The sequence below is a fragment of the Mobula hypostoma genome, chromosome 9, assembly GCF_963921235.1.
Source record: "Mobula hypostoma chromosome 9, sMobHyp1.1, whole genome shotgun sequence".
Taxonomy (NCBI): Eukaryota; Metazoa; Chordata; class Chondrichthyes; order Myliobatiformes; family Myliobatidae; genus Mobula; species Mobula hypostoma.
This window is the reverse complement of record NC_086105.1, coordinates 50188976-50206078: the sequence shown is the minus strand read 5'-3', so window position 1 is coordinate 50206078 and position 17103 is coordinate 50188976. Positions and strand designations below refer to the sequence as shown.

General features: G+C 43.3%; 1 long non-coding RNA gene across 1 annotated transcript in view; it reads left to right on the top strand.

Moving 5' to 3' along the window:
* LOC134352375 (uncharacterized) overlaps window positions 1-6308 on the top strand; it is a 29424-nt gene extending 23116 nt beyond the window's left edge. The window contains exon 3 of the long non-coding RNA XR_010019386.1: window positions 6245-6308. This is a non-coding gene — a long non-coding RNA (uncharacterized LOC134352375). The remainder of the gene's footprint in view (window positions 1-6244) is intronic.
* Window positions 6309-17103: the final 10795 nt, after the last annotated feature.

Here is a 17103-nt window from a genome sequence, read left to right as displayed (position 1 = left end):
CACAGTCATCCCTGGATACGTCATCCTCTTACACACACTACCACACTGACTCAGTGTCTAATCTCAAAGTCCAAATTTACTCTCCAAATCATAAATCACAAGCAGGGAAGTGCCAGCCATTAAAACACTTACTCCACTGGGGTTTTCCGAGACTCAAGTTCTTCAAGAGCATTCCCATACGATAGGACAAGTTTGACCGGAATGGATACTCCCTCCTGGCTTTCCCCAAAACAGAATGCTAAAACCTGAGAAGCTGGACAAGGTTCCTCCAAGAGTCTAGTTCTCCTTCCTTAAAGGGAACCGTTATCAGTGGCACCTCTTCTGTAACGCGAGATGCCACCCACATGCAGAGCTAGCGGTCTGAGAGTTGGTGTCAAAGAGGAAACAGCCTGTTAATTACTGTCAGAATCTAAGATCACTCATTCCCCTAAATCTCTATGGATACGACCCAGGTTTCTTCCAGTCACTCCTCAAAGCTCAACCTCTTAATCCCAGGAACCATTTTTGCAGATCTAGGTTATGTGATCCCAAGGCAGCAAATCTAAGAGAAACAATTTGTGCACCAGACTCCAAATATGCATTCAAAGCTCAGTGCAAATTCAGCAAAGTTTCCCAACTTTATAGTCCAAATGACTTGCAAAAGAGACAGAAAATATTGCTGTATCTGCTTAATATAATTAATTCTCTTGATCTCTTCACAAACTTTTACTCATTTCTCAACAAATAAAATTCTACTCAGTACCTCCTACCGAGTGCACAACCTTGCATTAACTCCCATACTATTCCACCTGCCATCTTCTTGTCCATTTCATGATGTATGATTGTCTCTTTTCCTTATTTATGATGAGTTGAATGAGACAAGCTGAGCATGCATTTGTAAATGTAAGGCTATTAATGACCCAGGTGCCCTCTCCTATTCACCCATCACCCCTTCGCTTTCTAGCTAAATTACAGGTCAAATGCTACCTTGGCTTTAAAATTCTTCATCTCATTTTCAAATCTTTTCAAGTGTCCTGCTCCAATACAATCAGTATTAGTACTGGTTTATTAGTGTCACAAGTATACAGTGAAAAGCTTCCCTTGCATACTGTTCATACGGATCAAAATTATTACACAGTCAATTGATATAGAACAAGATAAAACAGTAATAATGCAAAGTAAAGTGAAAACACAACAGAGAAAGGGCAGCACAGGTAAACAATCAAGTGCAAGGTCATAACAAGGTAGGTTGTGAGGTTGAAGTCCATCTTATCATACAAGAGGTCCATTCAAGAGCTGACCACAGTGTCATAGAAGCTGTCCTTGAGTCTGGTGTTATACGCTTTTGTATCTTTTGCCTGATGAGAGAGGGGAGAAGAGAGAATGTTCAGTCTGGGTGGGGTCTTTGATTATGCTGGCTGTTTTACTGAGGCAGCTAGAAGTAAAGACAGAGCCCCCGAAGGGAGCATGATTTCCATGCTCAATCAGAAATAAATGCCCTCCTGTATTATAGTAATGATGTGAGGCATAGGCAGAAGCATGCTACTACAGATTCTGACAGAATACAATTCTACCAGTGCTATTGATCAACTGTTGTTAATTGAATCCGCTTTTGTGCTGTGAGTCCACCCCAGAGAGCAGGGTGCAGTGACACACACTAAGGGCAAACTTTGTGCGATGGTAAGAAGGCACCAAGGCAGCAATGGACATTAACAACTGCAACAGATAGACTGGCAAGGTCACCTGTATCCATTTAAGAGTTGGTAGTACCAGCACTCAAAATGGCCCTTTAGCTACCATATCCGCCCTAACAGTTTTTGCCCAATTAATTGTATTTGCCCTCATTAGGTCCATAACCTTCTATGCCTTGGCCACTTAAACCACCCAGCAGCACCCACGTTTGCTGTGACAAAGTGCTTTGAGAGGGTAGATAGGGCTAGAGTAACTCAGGCCTGAGCAAGGTCCAGGAGCTGCTGCCACAGCAGACACAATTTCACTGACTCTCCGTTTGGCTTTGAAGCACCTAGACAACAGCAAAATATATGTCAGGCTGCTGTTTATCAATTACAGCTCAGCAATCAACAGCATCATCTCCTCAGCACGAATCAACAAGCTTCAAAACTTGAGCCTCTGTACCTCACCCTGCAACTGGGTCCACAACATCCTCATTGAGAGACCACAGTAATAATAACCTCTCATCATTAAAAATCATCTGTGTGGCTAGGCACAGCTCATATGCCACCTATAAATTTTCCAATGGCATCACTGATGTTGGCAGAATCTCAGATGACGGACAAACCATCATGCAGGCTAAACTGAGCGATGCTGCAAAATTCTCGCACTCAGTGTCAGCAAGGCTATGAAATTAATTGTGGACCTCAGGAAGGGGAAGTCAAGCGTCCTCACACCAGTTCTCACTGAGAGGTCAGCGGAGGAAAGGAAAAGCTCCCTCAAGTTTCTGGCCATAACATCTTAGAGCATGGATCCTGGGCCCAACACATTGATGCAATCACAAAGAAGGAATGCAGTTGCTCAGCTTCATTGTGAATTTGAGGAGAATTAGTGTGCAACCAAAGATATTACTGCAAATGTACTGTGTGGAGCCTTCTGAGCGGTTGCACCATAGCCCGGTATGGAGCTAAGATAATTGCAAGAGGCCACAAGGGACTGCAGATCTGGCCAGTTCCATCATAGGCACAAGCCTCCCCAACAAAGATACCTTCAAAAAGCAGTGCTTCAAGAGGTCATCATACATCATGATAGACCTTCACCATATGTAACATGCACCGTTCACGTAACAACCACTGGGAAGACCCGCACTCATCCTTTCGCGAACAGCTTCTTCCACTCTGCCAGCAGCTTTCTGATAAATCCATGAACACCACCAAGTCATTCCCTTTCACATTATCTATCTGCTTTCGTGACATTGTACTTCTTATGTTCTGCTGCAGCAAATCAACATCGTACGTAATAAACCCGATTCTGACCCTCCACATGTATGTCACGGTATCGTGCAACTTCAGGGCTTCAGAGCTAATGTGAGGGTTTCGAGGGCTATACCATCCAATTGATATATCAAAGTACTGCCAGCTCTGGTGGGTCTATTTTCCAGTGGACAGGCCATGATCAGGCACAGTACTGGAGGGGCAGTGAGCAAATTAAACTGTTCCTTCTCAAACAATACTAACTGCGTATTCCTCCATGCACTCCAATATTATTATGCCTTATGGAACTATATTCAAGTGGCTATCAAATCATTACCCTAAATACATGTATGGTTACACAGATCTACATTAAACCCACATTGCTCACCTTTCCTGAACAGAAATTTCATCAGAAACTGAAGCCACTATCTGCACTGCAATCTCCCGTTTCCCAACTTACAGCTTTATTTCCCCCAGCGACTGTTTAGCAGTGAAGACAACCACTTGGCCGCATCTGACTCAAGATCAGATTCCAGCCACAGCCACTCACAAAACAGTCTGACGAATCCACGAATCCAATGTGGACCAACCGAACACATGCCCTCTTCGTCACCTGATCTGAAGCACATCCTAGAGTCCAGGGCATCCTAAATTTTGAAACCCATACCAAATATTTAGATCGGACTTTGGATCTGGCAATAGCTTGCTATTGTTTCATTTTTGGCAGGCACACTTCTTGCCGATTTGGCCACGTATTTATTTTTCAGTTTTGTCCTGACCAATGCATTTTAAGAAATCGAAGGGGTAGACATAAACAGGAAATGGAAGAGCACTAAGGAATGTTAATGAACATAGAGATCTGGGGGGCGGGCAGTCCATTATTCTCTGAAGGTAACAGCTCGACAATAGGTGGTGAAAAAGGTACCTGGAATGCTTGTCTTCATAGGGCAGGCACTGCTTAGGCCACACTAGGAATATTGCATGCAACCACATGATAGGAAAAGTATGTTTGAACCGGGCAGAGTGCAGAGATTCTGAAGAATGGTGCCTGGACTGGAGGACTTTAGCAATGGACAGAGCAACACTCACAACACGCTGGAGGAACTCAGCAGGTCAGGCAGCATCCGTGGAAAAGATCGGTTGACGTTTCGGGCTGGAACCCTTCGTCAGGACTGTAGGGGGAAGGGGCAGAGGCCCTATAAAGAAGGTGGGGGGAGGGTGGGAAGGAAAAGGCTGGTAGGTTCCAGGTGAAAAACCAGTAAGGGGAAAGATAAAGGGGTGGGGGAGGGGAAGCAGGGAGGTGATAGGCAGGAAAGGTGAAGAAGGAATAGAGGAAAACACAATGGGTAGTAGAAGGAGGCGGAACCATGAGGGAGGTGATAGGCAGCTGGGGGAGGGGGTAGAGTGACATAGGGATAGAGGAAGGGAGGGGGAGGGAATTACCGGAAGTTGGAGAATTCTATGTTCATACCAAGGGGCTGGCGACTACCTAGACGGTATAGGAGGTGTTGCTCCTTCAGGGCCCCAAACAGTCCTTCGAGGTGAGGCAACACTTCACTTGTGAGTCTGTTGGGGTCATCAATTGCATCTGGTGCTCCCGGTGCAGCCTCCTCTAAATCGGTGAAACCCGACGTAGATTGGGGGACCACTTCGTCGAGCACCTCCACTCCGTCCGCCACAACAGACAGGATCTCCCGGTTGCCACCCACCAACACTGCTTCCCATTCCCATTCGGATATGTCCATACATGGCCTCCTCTACTGCCATGATGAGGCTAACTCAGGTTGGAGGAACACCTCATATACTGTCTAGGTAGTCTCCAGCCCCTTGGTATGAACATAGAATTCTCCAACTTCCAGTAATTCCCTCCCCCTCCCTTCCTCTATCCTTATGTCACTCTGCCCCCTCCCCCAGCTGCCTATCACCTCCCTCATGGTTCCACCTCCTTCTACTACACATTGTGTTTTCCTCTATTCCTTCTTCACCTTTCCTGCCTATCACCTCCCTGCTTCCCCTCCCCCACCCCTTTATCTTTCCCCTTACTGGTTTTTCACCTGGAACCTACCAGCCTTCTCCTTCCCACCCTCCCCCCACCTTCTTTATCGGGCCTCTGCCCCTTCCCTCTTCAGTCCAGATGAAGTGTTCCGGCCTGAAACGTTGACTGATCGTTTGCACGGATGCTGCCCAACCTGCTGAGTTCCTCCAGCGTGTTATGAGTGTTGCTTTGACCCCAGCATCTGCAGATTATTTTGTGTTAGCAATGGAGAGAGATGGGAAGACTGAAGCAAAGGCTGTCAACAAATGACCTGATATGATATGGAAAACGACAAGAGGCATAAATAAGACAGATGGCCAAAATCTCCCCCACTCCCCTAGTAAGAGTAACCAAAACTAAAGGGTCTAGATTTGAGGTGAAAGGAAGGAATTTTAAACAGGACCTGAGTGGCAAGTTTATGCAGTGTTTTTTTTTCACACTTGCAAAATGGTTGATCCCTGGAATTCACTGCAAGAGGTAGTGAAATCAAGTACACTTTTTTGAAAGAGGCATTTACAGCGATATTTGTATGGGCAACATAAGGAAAAATACGATCGAAATTCATGCAAATTGGATTCGTGCAGCTGGACAAGTGAGGTCAGTATGAACATTGTTGGCCAAAACGTCCATTTCCATCTCAGGCAAAAGGCTGCACAACTCTGCAACCAAGGACTGATGAGGGTAAATGTTAAAAGATTTCCAGCACAAAAGTTAAAAGTACCATCCTTACCTCCCATCCCCTCCACTCCCTCTGCCCCACTTTCCACCTGTCCCCTGAACACCTTGTACTCTCCTTCCCCCAATTGCCATCCACCTCCCCTTCTCTTCCCCCTCCTGTCCCCTCCCATTCTCACTCTCCTTCACTTCCCCTCCCCTTTCCTCAGATTCAGATTCATTTTACACACAGAAAATGTTGGAGGAACTCAAGGCATCATTTGTGGAAAAGAGTGAACAGTCGATGTTACGATCGGAGACTCTTCATCAAAACTGGAAGAAAAGATGAAGTCAGAGCAAGAAGGTGGGGTGGGGGGAGGTGAGGAAGAAGCACAAGGTGGTAGTTGATAGGTGAATCCAAGGGACGGAGTGAAGTAAGGAACTGGGAAGCAGGTTGGTGAAAGAGATAAAGGGCTGGAGGAGGGGTAAGCAGAAAGGAGAGGTTAGAAGAAAATGGATGAAAGGGAAGGAGGAGCAGTAGGGGGAGGTGATGGGCAGGTAAGGAGATGAGGTGAGAGAGGGAAATAGGAATGGGAATGGTGGAAGGAAGGCAATTACTGGAAGTTCAAGTATGTGATGTTCATGCCATCAGGTTGGAAGTTACCCAGATAGAATATAAGGTGTTCCTCCTCCAACCTGATGTGGCTTGATCGCAGCAGCAGAGGATGCTGTAGACTGACATGTTGAAATGGAAATGGTAAGTAGAATTCAGATTCATTTAATTGTCATTAATACGTCAAAACATACAGTAAAATGTGTTGCTTGCATTATATATAGGCATCCGTTAGTCTCGTGAGACCATAGATTTGCGCCTTGGAAGGTTTCCAGGGCACCGGCCTGGGCAAGGTTGTATGGAAGACCAGCAATTGCCCATGCTGCATGTCTCTCCTCTCCATGCCACCGATGTTGTCCAAGGGAAGGGCACTAGGGCCGATACAGCTTGGCACCGGTGTCGTCGCAGAGCAATGTGTGGTTAAGTGCCTTGCTCAAGGACACAACACGCTGCCTGAGCTGAGGCTCGAACAAGCAACCTTCAGATCACTAGACCGACGCCTTAACCACTTGGCCATGCGCCAGCACATTAACGAACATTGCATTAACAAACAGCACAACCTAAGGATGTATTATGGAGCAGCACGTAAGTGTTGCCACACATTCCAGTGCAACTCAGAACACAACAAAGCAGAACAGAACATAGCAAGCAACAAAATAACAACAGCACAGCAAGTTCCATTTCTCCCTTGTGATGGTATTGGGTTTACTAACCACTAAGTTCTAAACTGAACAAGGACTATAAGCCTTATCGGTTATAAATAGCTATGAGTCCTCTCACTAAAGAGAGATTATACTGTAACTACCCAATCTTCAAAGACTAGATCTCTTCACTGTTTATACTCCACGACAAGTTTAGCTGCCAATGCCCAGTATTCAAGTGGTGCATCCCCTCTGCCAAGGAGGAGTTATTTCCAGCAAACGAAACAGTTTAAAACAGTTCATTTATTTTCAGTGATACATGTTCAACTTCAAACAACACTCTTAATACACATTTAAAACTCACAGAGGATCTCTATCTTAAACATTCCCAAATTACACACCATTTCTGAAACACGAACTATTTTTCAAACACAAATGATTTCTAAAACACGAGTACAATTCCTACAAACTAAAAAGACATACCATGAAGCAGACGAACAAGTCATCTGTCACAGAAACCGAAGCTGGAGGGATGGATTCTAGTTCACCACATGATTCTTCCACGTTTCTTATCAATATCCATTACCGCATTCCTAACAAGCTTAAACTGCTCTCTACATTTATACTGTTTCTCTACCACTTGGGTGACTTCACATGCACATGATATTTCCTCAGATTTCTTTTAACACAAATGGTCTGAAACAACATTCCTGTTAACTTTATTTTACAGCTGTATGGACCAGCCATTACTCTGAGCGGGAGATTTTTACATGACTTGAAAACCGCTTGGTACTTTAAGTGTTTTTTTGTAATATGCATACTATGAATATTTCAAATGAAAATTGAAAAATCACATACTTCTGATTTTATTAATTGAAGGGTATATAATAAATTCAGTACAACAAAGAAAATCTTACACATTTTGTAAACTTTTTCTCATCTGCCTTTATTACAAATCAGTTATCTATAAACACTATCCAGATTAATTTTACATCCAGATGAAAGATAGATCTTAATCCTCATTAGATTATCCAAATGATCCACTTCTACTTTGTTGCTGGATTTATATTTGATTGAATCTATACGACTGAATCCATGTTCGCAGTCAGCACTAGAAGTTTGAAATGTTCCAACAATGTCAACAAGAATTGACAGCTCGTCAAATTCTTCACAGTTCAACATATCAGTGAAACATCTTAATTGAACCAGTCTTAACTCTCTCAGAAACGACAAATTTAAAACCACAGATTTGCTGTGATATATTTGAGGAATGATTTTGTCACAGTTTGTAATATTAGCCAAGTATTATTTTGTCAATTGCACAACACTCTTTTTCAAATTCAATAGCAACAGGGTCAAAAGCTGTTGTCAACATCGTCAGGAAATCTATTATCCAAGTGATTACACACACATTGAATGAATTGAATAATGGGTGCAGTATTGATGACAGAATTTATAGATGCAAGCAGATCCTTCACTTCGTCACTCCAGTGAACAGCTACTGTGAGCATAGCTTTTTATTTTTTGCTTTTGCGTACTACAGTGCTTTGATTGTAATCAAACAGCTTTCCTGAAGGAATTTACAAAGAGATGCCAGATCTTCTAAAACATCGTTAAGGACAGTCAATGCAACTCAATATTGTGGGTTGGTCAAAATCTTCAGGCAATAGCTGTTTATTGGAACGTTACTTGCTCTTTGTAACATTGGATCAAAACTTCATAATTCCTTATTAAAGTAGTAATGGAAAAACATCATGACAGCCATCCTACTTCGTTTAGTGGCCAATTGACACAACATCACATTCTGTGACATTAGTTAATTATTCTAGCTCTCCTTTATTAACCAACTTCCTGCTGAACATTGTGTACACTGTTCGAAGCAGTGTTTCCATATCCTGCATTATTTATACTGTTTCCCATGCATTGTCTAATCCCAGACCTTCTCTGTGCGCAATGCAATGTTGGTCAGGCTGATGCTTTATTTCTCGTGGAAGAATTGCTGCCACACCATTGTTCTTTCCAACATAACATATGCCCCGTTTATCTTAAACATCAGCTTTTGAATACCAAGATTGTTGTTGAGATAACTTCGTTTTAGTGCTTCAGCAATAGTGATACGGTCACTTGCAGTTAGTTCCAAACTACCCACAATCACAGTCTTACAGGAATTTTCTTTTTCCCATCGAAACTTATACAAAATTAGCATTTTCTCTACAGACAAGTCTGTACTTTCGTCAGCAATTAACGTAAGGAAAACAGATACAGTAACTGCAATTCTTCTATTATCTGTTTCTAAAGCACAAGATGATGCACTCAACAAATTCAAACACATCATACATGCTGCGCCAACTCTGGTATTTTTACATACTTGCCCACATGCAGGAATTTCTTGCACAGACTGCATAGAAGCATTAATTTTACTTGTGAGGATAATGTTATCAATTACCGCTTTGACCATATCAGAGTTAGACTTTATTTAGTGCATCATGTTTCCCGGTTGCTTCACGCTCTTTCGGAGTTCCAGTTAACATGCACAAAACTCCACATTTCTTCTGATTGCAAAATTTAGTAACTGCATCTTTATGAATTCTCTGGTTAAGATGTCATTTAAGTAATCTAACTTCCATTATTCCCATTTTTTTCCAATATTTTTCATTTTTGATGTGAAGACAGTTGTTCAGTATCTATGAGTTGCAAAAACCATTCTGCCTAAACTTTTGCACAAGCTCTGTTCTTCAAAGCACTTAATCCTTCTTCTGGTTTTCTTTTTTTTAAGTTATAATTATTATAATTTGAGAATACTAAAAATAATAATTTTTCAAAAAATTAACAAGGTAAGTTGAAAATTTATAATTTTAATAAAATGACTGGTCATGCAATTTTATAGAAATTCATTTTTACCTTCTATCAGTTTTTAATTTAAACATTGTTATTTGAGTATGATTACTTCAAAGAGTCAGAATATAGAATTTTTCACATCAAACAAACACAAACCACAAGACAAGTAAAACAACTGGCAGGCACAATGGCAAAATTAAAATGTTTTGACAAGACAGCATGGCATTCAGCCAGCTGGCAGTTTATTAATGATGAGCTGCTGACTTCCATTCTGTGTTTATTGTTACAATCTGTAATAGTGTTGTAACTTGAAACACTGACAACGTAAATGCCTTGAAGCTCTGAAATGTTTCAAAGTAAAGGTTGTGGTACTTCTATTATTTAGAAAATTTATAAATTATATTAATTAACATATAATTAATTACAGGGTATTTCACAATCACATTAACATAGATTTCAAAATTATATTCGCATGATTTCAAAATCATATTAACATTATATAAAAGAAAATTCCAGCTTGCAGCAACAAGGGCTCTGTGCGCAGGAGCATTTTGGTTATTGCATGGCTGTGCACCAACTCAGCTTAGCGGGAACAGTGGTCTAAAAACATATTGGAGACATAGTCCCACAATTAAGGCTGTAAATGTTGTGAAGCTAACTTCTTTGAGTACACAAAAAATTCCAATTATAAACACATTAGTTATTGATTTACTAAATGAAATTATCCATCTGTTCTGCTAGTTTCCTTGAACTAATCAACTTAGAAGCAGCTTGTCTGCTTGAAACAGGCCAAATTAAACAACACACATAAACAATACATACTCTCGTGTTGAGCAGTATGGGAGCATCTGCTTTTCAGAGACAGCTTCTGCACAATAAACAGAGCTTCTTTGCAAAGCTGTGTTTTAACTACAAGCTGATTACTCTTTTCATTTACATTTTAAGAACTGACTTCCTTTTATGACCAGAAACTAAACAACTTGTTAGTTGGAAGTTTATTTACATCTGTTTGTGATCTTACAAGTGGCAGATCCTGTGTTTAGAAAGCCAAGATAAGCCAACATCACACCTTCCCCCCCCCCCCCCCCGCCACTTACACAACAATCCTCTAATCCCATGACAGACCTCTGGGCCTCCAACATCCCCAGTGGACTTCAAACTTGTAGGCACAGGGCTATAGCCATTGGGTTTTGAATTCCACAATTTGGGCTTCAATCTTTGATATCAACCCCATGACTAGCCAATGATGGGACCCCAAAATTCAGGCCTCAAACTCTGGATTTGCCATTGATGGGACCCCAAACACCAGGCCTTGCACTCCAGACTGTCCAGCTTATGTACACAGAGGGTTACCAGCCTCCTGTTCACACGGATATCTGATCCTAGGATCCTCCATCCTAGGTGGACTTTCTGACCAATGGGCTACGGGCCATTGTCCTTTCTGGTCCTTGTCCACAGCACTTGCCAGCTCAACACCCAGTCCAATGTGTCCTTCTCCTACTCTGTTCCCACTCCCACTGTTCTCCTCCCCGATTCTAACCGTTCCCCCACTCTCCTAAACCCCCTCCTATTTCCCCCTCTCCACTCACCATACTCCCATTCCCCTCCATCCACATCCCTCTCACCTTTTCCCCTTTCTCCCTCTCCCCAACTCCTTCTCCTCCTCCCTCTACTCTTGTCCCAACTCCCCTCTCCTATCCCTCAACTACATTCCCTTCCTCCAACTTCATTCCCCCAATTCTTCTCTCCCACCCCCAATTCCCCTATACCAGCCACCACACCCCTCTCACCAATTCCCTCTCTTGCTCTCTACAGTCCTCCAACCCCAGGACAGGTCTCTGGGCCTCCAGTGGACTTGTGGACAACAGACTTGCCGCTTCCACAGTGGACTTCAGATTCATAAACTAGGGGCTTTGACTGCTGGAATCTCTCATTCCTCCTCCCTACACTCCCCTTCCCCATTCCCCCTTCCATGCTCTCTCCCTTTCCCCCTCCCCCACTACACCCATACATGACTCCACTTGTCTCCCCAACCCCTCAACCCACCTCCCACTCCCTTTCCCTATTCGTCCTCACCCTCCTCAGTACCCCTGACTCCCCTTCCTCCCCGTCTCCCCACCCCCTCCACCATCCACCTCCCCTACCCCAATTCCCCTCCCACCATAACCCCTCCGCCACCCTTCCCCTCCCCATTCCCCCTAACCCCTCCTCTCTACCCACTCCCCTCACCTCTTCTCCCTTCACCCCTCCCCATTTACTCCAAACCCTTTCAACCCCCTTCCCCCTCCCACTCACTTCTTTAACTTTGCCCTCCTCTTCCCCCCCTTCCCTGTCACCGTCCCCCTTCTCCCCCTCTCCCTTCACCCCCTCCCACTTTCTACCATTCCCCTTCCCCTTCCCACCATTCCCATTCCCCATCCCACCATTCTTCTTGTCCTTCCCACCATTCCCCTTCTCCTTCCCACCATTCCCCTTGCCCTTACTCCCCTTCCCCTCCCCCACTCCCCCTTCCCCTACACACCTTCCCCCTGCCCCCTCCCCCTCTCCACTCCCCCTTCCACCCACTCATCCCCCCTCTCCCTGCTCCCCTCTCCCCACTCCCCTTTCCCCCCACATCCCCTCCCCTGCTTTTTCCCCTCCCCTTCCCCTCCCCTCCCCCTCCCCCTCTCCCCCTCCCCCTGGAGTCAATTTTTAAAAACCTAGCACATTTATTTTTCAACATAGTCCCCCCCTACATTTACACACTTAGTCCAGCGGTCAAAGAGCATACTGATCTTGGACCTCCAGAAAATGTCCACAGCAGGGGTGATTGATAAGTTAGTGGCCTAAGGTAGAAGGAGCTGAGTTATACAAATCTCGTTATATGCACATGCAGTTCAACTCTTTGAGTGATTATGCGGAAAGTTTGAAGTTTTCTTGAATGGACTCCTTCTTATTTTGTGGGAATGCCCCGTTATCAAAGACTGTTGGAGTGGGATACATAATGCCCTACAAGACGTCTTTAAATGTGAAATACCCTCAGAGAGTAGGACCATATAGTTTGGGTATATACCTCAAGAATGGTTGAAAAGAGATAAATATTTAATGAATGTACTGCTGGTGGCTGGTAAAAAGACCCTTACCAGGAAATGGTTATCACAGGAGAGCCCAACTTTAAATGTATGGATGGAAATTACAATGGACATTTACAAAATGGAGAAGATAACAGCATCTGTTAATCATAAGATGGAACAATTTTATTCATACTGGAAAAAAATGGTTTAACTACATAACACCTCATAGGCCTGATTTTATTCTCACAAGTCAATGAATATGTTGTAAAAAAAAATCACTTCCTACTCTGTACATAGTTTTCTTCTTTCGATTATTCTTTCATTCTTCTCCTTTCTATAAGTGTATACCTCAGATAAATATTATGTGGAGATTTGTGACAAATATGATTATATGACATATATGTACAGTATCTGAAATACACCTTATGGAAATGTTTGTTTGATGATGAAATTCAATTAAAAAACTACCAAAAAAAATTGACTCCTTCTACCCTAGGTCACGAACTTATCAATCACCCCTCGTATAGTCAGTTTTCTCTCCTGAGGGCAAGGGCTTAAAAGAGAAGCAATGGACACAGATATAATATTAACATTTAACACTTAGATTAATGCATGAACACACTGAGTGTAGGGGGACAGGGTCTTTGCGCAGGCAAAGATTGGATTAGACTGATTTTAGTTCAAAGAAAGTTTATTCTCAAAGTGCATATATGTCAACATATTCTACCTTGAGATTCGTTTTGTTGCAGGCATTTACAGGAATATGACAAAATACAATAGAATTTATGGAACACCATATATAAACAAAATCTGGCAAACGACCAATGTGGTGTAACCCTCGGGCTTGGCCAGCATGTGTTCGTCTAGGGGAGGACAGCCTCTGGCCCCACCAAACTGAGAAATCTTGTTTGTGTGGATGCTGCATGATGTGTTGCCCAGTTACAAATCCGCACCGCAAAATATCAGACAGCACACCATGTGCAATTAAATGATTGAGCTTTATAAATCTTAATCTGGATAGAGGGTTAGTAAAGAAAATAAAAAGAAAAAGGGCCCATTTTAAGGAAAAGTCAAAGTGCATGTTGGAGCTCACTGATACGGCCATTCATCAACCATCAACCTCCTCCGAGTGTCGCTGGCCTTCGGACCCTCGCTCCCGGTCCACTTCATCCGGTGGTCTACCAGCTCTCTCCACACGCATCTTCCTTCTTCTCCTCTCGCCGATCAAAGACCGCAAAAATCCCTCTTCCAGACCCACAAGAAAGAACAACATTCCTCTCATTGGATAGCCCCCACATTCCTAAGCCCCGTTATCTCCAGTCATAACCCAAACATTGCTGCTACAGAGAAACCATTAGATTAGCAGTGAAACCTCGCAGAGTGTTACAGTGGAAAAGAAGACAAATTGTGCAAATAATAAAAAGGAAGTAAATAAATAATACAGAAAACGTGAGCTGTAAACTCCTTGAAAGTGAGTCGTTAGGTTGTGGAATCAGTTCAGTGTTGAGGTGAGTGAAGTTATCCAAGCCAGTTCAGGAGCCTGATAACTGGGTAGGGTAATAACTGTTCCTGAACCTGGTGGTGAGGCACCTAAGGCTCTTGTACCTCCTGCTCTATGGAGGTAGTGAGAAAAGAGTGTGGCCTGGATGATGGGGTTCCAACATCTATAGTCAGACATCACGGGTCACGGGACCTGTTCCCATTCTGTATGGTTCTATGTTGTAAAAGAGGTCACACGTGACAGAATCTAATAATTAAGGAAGGTGATGAGTGGAACCAGATGAGGAGAGGGATGGTGGGCAGATGAAACATAGGGTAAGGGAATAGGAGACCCAGTGGGTAAAGTGTCTGGGCAATACGCTGATAGAACTAGACAGGGGGAACAAAGCTGGGTAATGTTGGCTTGGGGATGGGGGAGGGGTGCAGTGTTGTGTTGGGAGAATGCAGATAAGTCAAAGACTGGGACCTCGCAGCATCTCAGAAAAGTTTCAGTATGGCTGAGACTGTACCTTTTTATATGAGACACATCTTGCCCCTCTCATCACAGCTTTGTAGATCCCTTCCTTTTAAGTAGCCCTGCTATGGTTGAGTCTGCCTCCACTTCTCCACCAGCAACACATTCCAGACCATTACCTTTCTGCTACTGAGAACATTTCTACTTTGAAATCTTCATGATGTAAGTGCCTCTGTTAGATTCTGCTCTTCATCAACTCCCAATATTCCAAGAAGAGCAACTTCTCCACCCAGTCCTCAGAACCGAAGCCTGATGAAGGCCCTGGAAACATATTTGTCCACCAGCTCTGAAGAGAGTTTATAAGGTAAAGAAGAGAGGAGGAGGAATCACAGGCAAGAGAGTTTCCAGCCAGAAACACATTGTCCAATCCACTACAGCCTGCTCTCTAAACTCAGATTAGCTTTATTTGTCACACGTCCATCGAAAGATGCAAACACACAGTGAAATGCATTGTTTGTGTCAGCAACCAGACTGTGCTGGATCCCACATTGGGGATCCTGGGCCTTATAAATACAGGCATACAGTCCTAAGGTTTGGCAGATGGTTTGGCAAGGATTGAGTTAAAAGATTAGCTTGTCACATGTACATTGAAACATACTGTTCATTGAAACAACGACCAACGCAGTCCAAGAATTTTGCTGAGGACAGCCCACAAGTCTTACCCTGCTTCCAGTGCTAACATAACATGCCCACAGTTTAATAATCCCAACCCCTATGTCTTTTGAGACGCGGAGCACCAGGGGGAAATCCATGTGGTCACAGGGAGAACATACAGACAGCGGCAGGATGGAACCCAGGTTGCTGGTGCTATAAAGCTTTATGCTAACCACTACGTAATCATGATTCTAAATGGTCTATGAACTATTCCTCTTTAGCACTCTTTATTTAGTTACCAGTGTAGCTTATAGTAATTTTTATATCTTGCAATGAACTACTGCCACAAATCAACAAATTTCATGGTGTACAGTACGTCAGTGATAACAAACTTGGTTCTAATTCCGAGGATGCTAATGTGACGGCAGTAGGTCAGTAAAGATTTACCAGACTAGCTCCTGGAATGAATAGGTCAGCTTATGAGGAAAAGTTGGGCTGATCTTTCAGTTTTTGTAAGTCGTGGCTATCTCTCGAGGTCGAGGATGATGGTCTCCGTTCTGTTGATCTACTTATGGGTTCTCAAGTGGCTTATGAGTCCAATCTTGACTTTGAAACTTCTTCTGCATTCAGGACAGGTAGTTCCAGATGGCAGATCGGGCTTTGGTTGTTGCTGCCTCTCTTTCCACTTTCTTCTCTTTTCTTCTAATTCTGCACATCTGTTGGCTTTGAAAGTTGCTGTTCCTTCTCGGATGATGGCTTACCAGAGTTTCCTGTCCTTGGTATTGGTTTCCCAATTATTGATGTCGATGTAACATTTCTTCATGTTGGCTTTTAAAATGTCTTTGAACTCTTCTGTTGTCTGCCTCTTTTACATTTGCCTTCTTTAAGCTGGGAGTAGAAGATTTGTTTTGGCAGATGTTCGTCTTTCATCCGGACAACATGACCGCTCCATCTTAGTTGGTTCTTGATGATGTAGGCTTCAATGCTTGTTGTTTTTGCTTCAATTAGCACACTTATGTTGGTTCTCCTATCTTCCCAGCTAATATTTAAGATGTTTCGAAGGCAGCGTTGATGGAAATTTTCAAGTGCCTTCAGATGTCATCGGTATGTTGTCCGGGTTTCTGAAGCATACAGGAGCATTGGGATTACCACTGCTTTGTACACTAACATTTTGGTGTCTGTTCGGATGTCACAATCATGAAAGACTCTTGTTCGGAGATGTCCAAAAGCTGTTCCAGCGCATTTAAGATGATGTTGGATCTCGTCATTAAGGTCGACACTGGAGGAGAGGTGACTTCCAAGGTACGGAAAGTGGTCCACATTTTCCAGGGTTGTTTAGTCAAGTTGAATTGATGGTTCTATCCGATTTGTCTCAATTAGTGACGGTTGATAGATGATCTGAGTCTTCTTGGAATTGATGGTAAGTCCAAGATTCATGTATGCATGGTTGAAGGCAGTCAGAATCTGTTGTAGGTGGTTTTCTGAAAGAGCTGCAACACTGTTGTCATCTGCGTATTGGAACTCAATGAGGGAACTCGTGGATGTCTTCGTTTTGGACTTGAGACAGGCAAGATTGAAAAGTCTGCCATCTGTTCTGTAGACAATTTCGATTCCGGGGGATAGGTCGTCCTTGATAATGTGGATGATTGTCACAATGAAGATGGTGAACCAAGTTGGGGCAATCACACATCCCTGTTTTACTCCTGATCTAACATGAAAAGGCTCACAGTTACTGTTGCTGACCATGACTGTGGCAAG